Raw genomic sequence first — 7,177 nt, forward strand, 5'->3', positions numbered from 1 at the left:
GAACATTATGTCACATTACATGTATTGAGTCCATCTGAGAGTTTTGTTGCAAGTTTATTCCACAGTTGTCCACAGAAGGAGCTTGGAGAGGGTAAATCTCTGCCACGGATAAAGCTCTATCTCACCATGTTAAAGAAAGTTAAAACCATTTCAGCATCTGCCCATTTTTCCGATTCACTCCAAACTTTTATGTTTTCTTTCTTGGTTTGTGCCTCACACCAACATAAAATATCATGGAAATCGGTTCAATAGTTTTTAAGTAATCTTAAACCTTAAAGTTGCTTTCAGACGTGCACTGAACTCTGGAGATCCTCAACACAAGCAAGTGGGTGGGTCGATGAAGATTCTAACAAGCAACAGATGCACAACTGAAACAAAACAAAAGAAAACAAATATATATTCAAATGAAAAAACGAGAGCCACACACGTGTTCTACTCCTACGAAGATGTCAAGAAAGCTTTTGGCGATAAGGGCCGACTCCAGTGTCAACCTGAATACAGTGTTGTGCACGTGTCTGAGCGGAGAATCTCCTACATGCGTTGTGCACGTCTGAAGGGCGAACGCTGCAGAAAGTCTGCACGCTATTCCCTGGACGTCCTCTGGAGGTCACACGTGAAAACGGCTGAATAAACACAGGTGATGAACAGAAAATATTTTCACAATTTACACTCAATGTTTCCACATCTATTGATTTATTTGTGGCCACTGTCACACTATGAACCTCAAAGGCCACACATCCTTGCACCACTCGCTCTCTCTCTCTCTCTCTCACACACACACACACACACACACACACACACACACACACACACACACACACACACACACACACACACACACACTGAAACACGCACAGACTTAACGATCCTGTCAGTCAAACTCAAACTGCATAAAAACAACATCATCAATTCTGTTGCCAACATAATTGATGTGTTTGTTTGCATAGAGAGAAGTGAAGTGAGATCCGATCACACGTTTTCACCGGAATCACATGCGGAGCTGCATTCTATTGACAGGTGTGAACTCATGAAGTCGTCCACATGTGATCGGATCACCAGACTCATGTTACAGGTCTGAACATGGTCAATGAGCCCCCCCCCCCCCCTTTTACCTCAGATTTATACTGTATAAATGTAATCGTGGTCTTTTAAATGAATGGAGCAGCATTAAAGTGAATAGCTTATGAATTGAGTGTTGCCCCGGGCTGAGGAGGAGTGAAGATAAGAGCTAGTGCAGAACACAGGAAGCACTGCACTGATGGAAAGAGGACGAATATCGTGTAGGTTTGGCTCTAAAGGTCTGTGAGGCTGATGGTGGTATATACCTCCGGTCAGGGACGTGATGTTTTCACCTGTCTCTGGTTGTTTGTTGGTTGATTTGTCAGCGATTTGTCGTGATTTGTGACTCCCATCCATACCGCTGTCGCCTAGCAACAGAGCTTTAGTTGGGCATGGCGAGAAGGTTTTAACTTCGCTTTGTTTTTGAACTTGTGTGCTGTTGGCTGTTGGGCTGAGCTGAAGCCTGATACTTGCATTTAAAAGTGTTAGCATCCAACGTTTTGGTCTCGTAGCTTGCGGCCGCCATTATCTCTTTGAAAAACAGTTTGTCACAGAAGCGCAATGACCCCTGGGATATGTTGGCCCGACAAGGCTCCACCCATTGGATCCTTCATGGCTCAGGGATGTAGGCTGCATTTGAAGGAGCCTTTGAAATGGAAACAGCCGAGCTGAGCCACTGTGAGGAAATCTGTCCTCAAATGCAACCAAATGCAGGAAGGTGGGACACAGCTTTTATACCCTGAATACTGAACCATTGATTTTCCCTTCAGTACTAGTTTTTGATTGATGTGTTATCTTTTAAAGACTAAAAGAAATAATTCAGCAGCATGGAACATGAAGACTAATCAATCATTTGACTTTTATCTTGTTTTTTGTGCTTTTATTTTTCAAAATTCCATTGAAGTTTCATTTGAAGTCACAAATCTTAACAAATAATCACAGTTCAGAAAATTTAACATCTTAACCACTTAGTCTTTTTTTCTAGGAGCCATTTAGGTAATATATCAAACTAAAGAACATAATTTATCATTCGATATATCCCCTCCTCTTACCGTTCTCATCCCTTTATCAAAGTCTCACTTATAATGCTCTTCACACACACACACACACACACACACACACACACACACACACACACACACACACACACACACACACACACACACACTGTCATCAGAGGCTATCAATGTCAGAAAGTTTTGTCACCCTCTCTGTGAAGAGTGTAATTTATTCCATCAAAGCCACGATCCATAAATCTGTCGGAGAGGAGGGCGGAGCGAGAGCAGCCCGAGGGGAAGAGACACAGACAGACAACATTCGCAGCTCAGCTCGTAGACACGACCATCCGTCATGAAGGCTTCACTGCAAAGAGGGAAATTAGTATTTCAAGTTTAAGTTTAAGTCGCCCAATGTCAGCTGCTCCAGGACCCACGGCCCTTACAAGGATAGGTGGTAGAGACAATGGATGGATGAATGGAAACCCCCTTTATATGTATACATTTTATTTAAACATTTAAACATTTTATTTAAACACAACAACAGTTAGCATCCTTTTATTCGATAATCTTTTCATTCTTAGAAAAAAGTTAAGTATGTGTGTAAAAGCTTTTAATGATGAAGCCACAGCTCCTACTGGTACAACCTCTGATCTAATTCTATCTCACGCTGTATGTTAGATGTTACGATCGAATAACACTGCCACTTCAATTGAAATAAAGAAAACAGACGTTCCAAGAATAAAGTCGTAATATTATGAGAATAAAGTTGTCATTTGAGGCTGTGTGTCACTTTAGAGGTGGAGTTTCAGAAGATCAGCCTGTTGCCTGCGTTGAAATGAGGAATGTGAAGCATCTTGTTAAGTTATACTTTCCTAAAGTTTCACAGATAACAAAATACTTTATATTTGGCTCCTCAGCTCCACATTATTATAAGTATCAGGACTTTGAAAAGATTGTGCATCTTCAGAGTCTTCTCCCGAAAAAAGAAACCACACAGACAAGGAGGAAGTTAATAAACCTAATACTCTGTCGTAAGGGTATATCAATTACATTTTTATTCCCCTTGTCCTTTATATATTTCCTGACTGTCATATTCTTTTCTCACTTTACATTCCTGCTTTTGCAGTTTTGTGCAAAAATAAAAATAAACTTCAGAAATACCGACTTCATTTTGATGGAATTAAACTGGAAACAAGATGACAAAGTTGGGACATTATTGTAAACTCTGCACTTTTGTGAAATGTTTCACTGCTCCGGTTGACTGCAGCTGCTCGTTTATTGGGAGCTCACTGGGCTGCTGCCAGCGGTCAAGCTACCTTTCACATTTATTGCAAATTTATTCTGAAATTACAGAAAATCAGCAAAAGAAAATGTGAATAAATGTTTTAGCAGAATCGACCGCTGCTGTGATTCTGGTCTGCTGAGAGCATTTTATAGAGGTAAGGTATTTGTATTAATCAATTTTTTTATTTTGCAGTCCTAAAACGATGTTAAATAAAGTGGCGGAAGGTGAGTTATAGCATTATTAAAATCCCCTCACTCTTTTATGACACAAGAGGAAAATCCTCCACCATTCAAGCATCAGTTGTGCTGATTTAGTTGCTGATTGGATATGAGCCTTTGCTCTGCATACAGAAAACCTCTTGCAGGAGATAACATCACATGCAGGGTGCACATCCCCTTGACTGATGTGTTGATGATGGCTCCATTAACTTCCCCAGATGATATATTTCCCGTCAAATACAAATAGGTGCAGCCCGCAGGACTGAATACATGTTTGTGTTGTATAAATAGATATGAGTGTGTGAGGAAGAGGATCCACGACAGAACCATGAGAGTCAAAGCCAGTCGAAGCTTTGGTGAGTCAAAGTTGACTTGGCTCTAACAGGTCTAACCGGGTGAGGTGAGGTCCTGCTTGTACAGCTGCACGTCCCGGCTGTGTCAATATCTCTAATATCCAAGTGAGAGTTGACTCTGATCATGTGGTGCATACAAATCCACCCATTCATCTATTATCATCCACCCACCGCTTATCCTTTGAGGGTCCCAGGGGAGCTGGAGACACTGGGAGGCGGGGGTGCATCCTGGACAGGTCGCCAGTCCATCGCTGCCTCCACCGCCGCCGCCGCCCTCAGGTGAGACAGAGCGAGTGAAGTGTTCACACGTGTTGTTTGACTCTTTCTTTCTGCAGCAGCAAGTTTCCATATGAATCCAGTGCACATTAAAGCTGAGTTGTGGAGAGACAGCAAAATAAGATGTGAACATAGCAACAGAATAAAAAGAGTGTAAGTCGTTACCCTCTAACACATTACGATTTATATTATCTTTATATAATAATGAATTTTAGCATCATTAGTCTCCACATCAGCCCATTAACATCTGAAGATTGTATCTGCTGCAATTTTGGATCTCTTCAGTGGAGCAGAAGCTTCAGTGGACGGTTTTAAGTCAAATGCTTTTTTCATCAAATTTCCAGTGTTTCCATAACCAGATGAAAAATTCACATAAATGCACTGAGGCGCGTTGTTGGTTTGAATCTAATCAAAAACCAAAACCTAACAGACAAAAAAATGGTTTATATTAGTTTTCTTTATGGGGATTCATTTAGTATAAAACAAAATATTTTTTCATTTGAAATATGTTTGAATTCAGAATTGATGATCTGTGAGTGTGACGACACCTTGAGTTAAGTCTTAGTCGGCTCATCACAAACAGCGCAGAGGTTTGAGTGGACAACAACTCATCTTTGTGTGTGAGTGTGAGTCTGTGTGTGTGTGTGTGTGTCTATCTACAGTTATGAGGGGCCAATTGTGCCAATTGTGGGGCTAAATGACCTTTAGCCCCACACCTACTACTTTGACCTTGTGTCTCTTTTTGGACACTATAGTGACGTTTGCACTCGTACGTCAAGTTGTCTTTGTGTTCCCTCTTAACAGCTCTGAAGACAAACAGACTTCCTTTCAACAAACAGAGCAGCTCATTTTGACTCCTCGCCACGTGTGTGTATTCTAATTGCGCAGGCAGGTGAAGGTGCTGGGAATTTTATGTTCGTCGCCGTCGAAGGAAACGCATCCAATATGCTGTGACTGCGGGGTTAACAACCGCCTGTGGAGGCTGGGAAGGTGTTTCCTCTGTGAAATGCAATGATCACCCTCACCATGGCAACAGGACGAAGCCCCTGCCTCCAACCGCTTCACTCGAGACGCCGCTCATGTGCTTGCAACACTTGAGAGGAGTAAAGAAGGTATTACGACACATGTAAACTTCCCCAACACGTCCAGCGTCAGTTGCTTCTCTTGTCAAAGTCAAGTGTCTCTCTGTGGGAACGAGGAGGGAGCAGGTCAGAACTCAAGTCAAGTATCTGACCGAGGCCATCAAGGTTAGAAAAGGCTGAAAAGTCATTACCACATTCCTTACTGATTTTTTCAAGTGTGTCTTAATCTCAATCTCAATAAACGAACACTAGAGGTGATACTGGTAACTGTATTTGTTCCTACTCCTTTCTTCACAATGTTTAATTTAGGTTTTATTTGTCATCAGTTATTGTCTGCAGGTTTTATTTCAATTTCCTCGAAATTTTCAAATAACTAACTCATTTAAAATGTTATAACTTCTCACTTTTTACTATTGCATATTATTTTTCCAAATAGCCTTTCATTCTCCTTTTTTTTAAAGCACTTATTGAAAAAAATAAAAACTATTTTTTTAAACACAAAAAGGCAAAAAAGAAAAAAAGGGGGGGGGGGGCTATTTTGCAATATATTTATAAAAGAATCCCACAAGGTGGTTTTTGGCTCTGCTGTGATACATTTTAGTGCATAAAGAGCAATAAACCAAGGCACTCTTTGCACAACAGAAAGAACCTGCAGGTTGTGTCACACTGACCTTTATCAAGTCAGCTCACGGTATTCACAACAAGAGTTTCTCTGATATTTCCCACTTTAAATGTAAATTTAATTCTGGATTACAGGGTTTCTCCAGGAAACATTGTTGAAAATGAGAAAACTGTGAAATGTTATTATTCGTCTCTAAACCTGAAGGACAAAAAGCCTTAGTTTAAAAGCCCTCTCCATATATATATTCTAATTTGAATTTGCCGTAACACTGTAAGTTTGTCAGCTCCCAGATGTTGCTATTACCTACAAAATCCCACAAATATCACGAAAGAGATGAACTATCCTTAAATATAACTGCAGCCGCTCGCTTTCCTGACCCCAATCAGTGGATTCATCCAAAACCATCAGCTACGGCTCACATGAGCATCTGACTTACACAAACAAAGTGAGTTCATCATTTACAGTCGTTTCAGTGTGAAATTCCCTCTTGTATCAGGACAAATGTGATGAAAACAAACTTCTCCTTGAAACGCTGATGACCATCTGTGCCCTGCTCATGTTAATGGAGACTGTAGTGCCTCTCGGTGCAATAACACCAATGAATCATATGTCTATCAGCACAAAACACAGCCGAGCGGGGAAGTTGACCTTCTTCGAGTTAGACGTTCAAGGGAAACATTTTTAGCCACAGAAGTTAATCTGCTCAGTAAAATATCAAACTCTGATATGATCAGATCAGGACTGAAGGGCTTTGTTTTGTAATATGAAAAACAAACAGCGGAGGAAGATAAGTTATGTCACGACCGAACTTTAAGAAACCTCGGGGTCGACGTCTCTAAGATTTAAAGGGATAAAAGTCTCTCTACTCTGGAACAGCTCTGTATTGTCCCATAATGTTATTCGATGACTTTATTAAACAATTTTATGGTGTTGACTTTGAGCGGCAGAAATGTCGGTGTTGAGTTCTGCTCCAATCAGGCCCCTGGCACGTTTAGTAAATGATCTTTGCCCAATCCGTGCCTCTGTGAGACTGTAATGAGACAAGCAGGGACATTATCTTGATTAAAATCAATTCCTATTGGATTACGCTACGCTGCATTCCCTCGCTCGGCTTCGCTCATTACAATACAGCTCAGAAATCAGGAATCAGACTCTTTAAAGCTTTACATGTTCTGTACATGCATGGACAACCTGACAGATAATCCCCATACTCCTCTTAACCAGTCTGTACGATCCTCTTGTCTGGGTGAGGCTCGACTCCTGCTGCTGCCAGGATGTTGACTT

The sequence above is a fragment of the Hippoglossus hippoglossus genome, chromosome 15 (genome assembly GCF_009819705.1).
Source record: "Hippoglossus hippoglossus isolate fHipHip1 chromosome 15, fHipHip1.pri, whole genome shotgun sequence".
In the NCBI taxonomy this organism is placed as follows: Eukaryota; Metazoa; Chordata; class Actinopteri; order Pleuronectiformes; family Pleuronectidae; genus Hippoglossus; species Hippoglossus hippoglossus.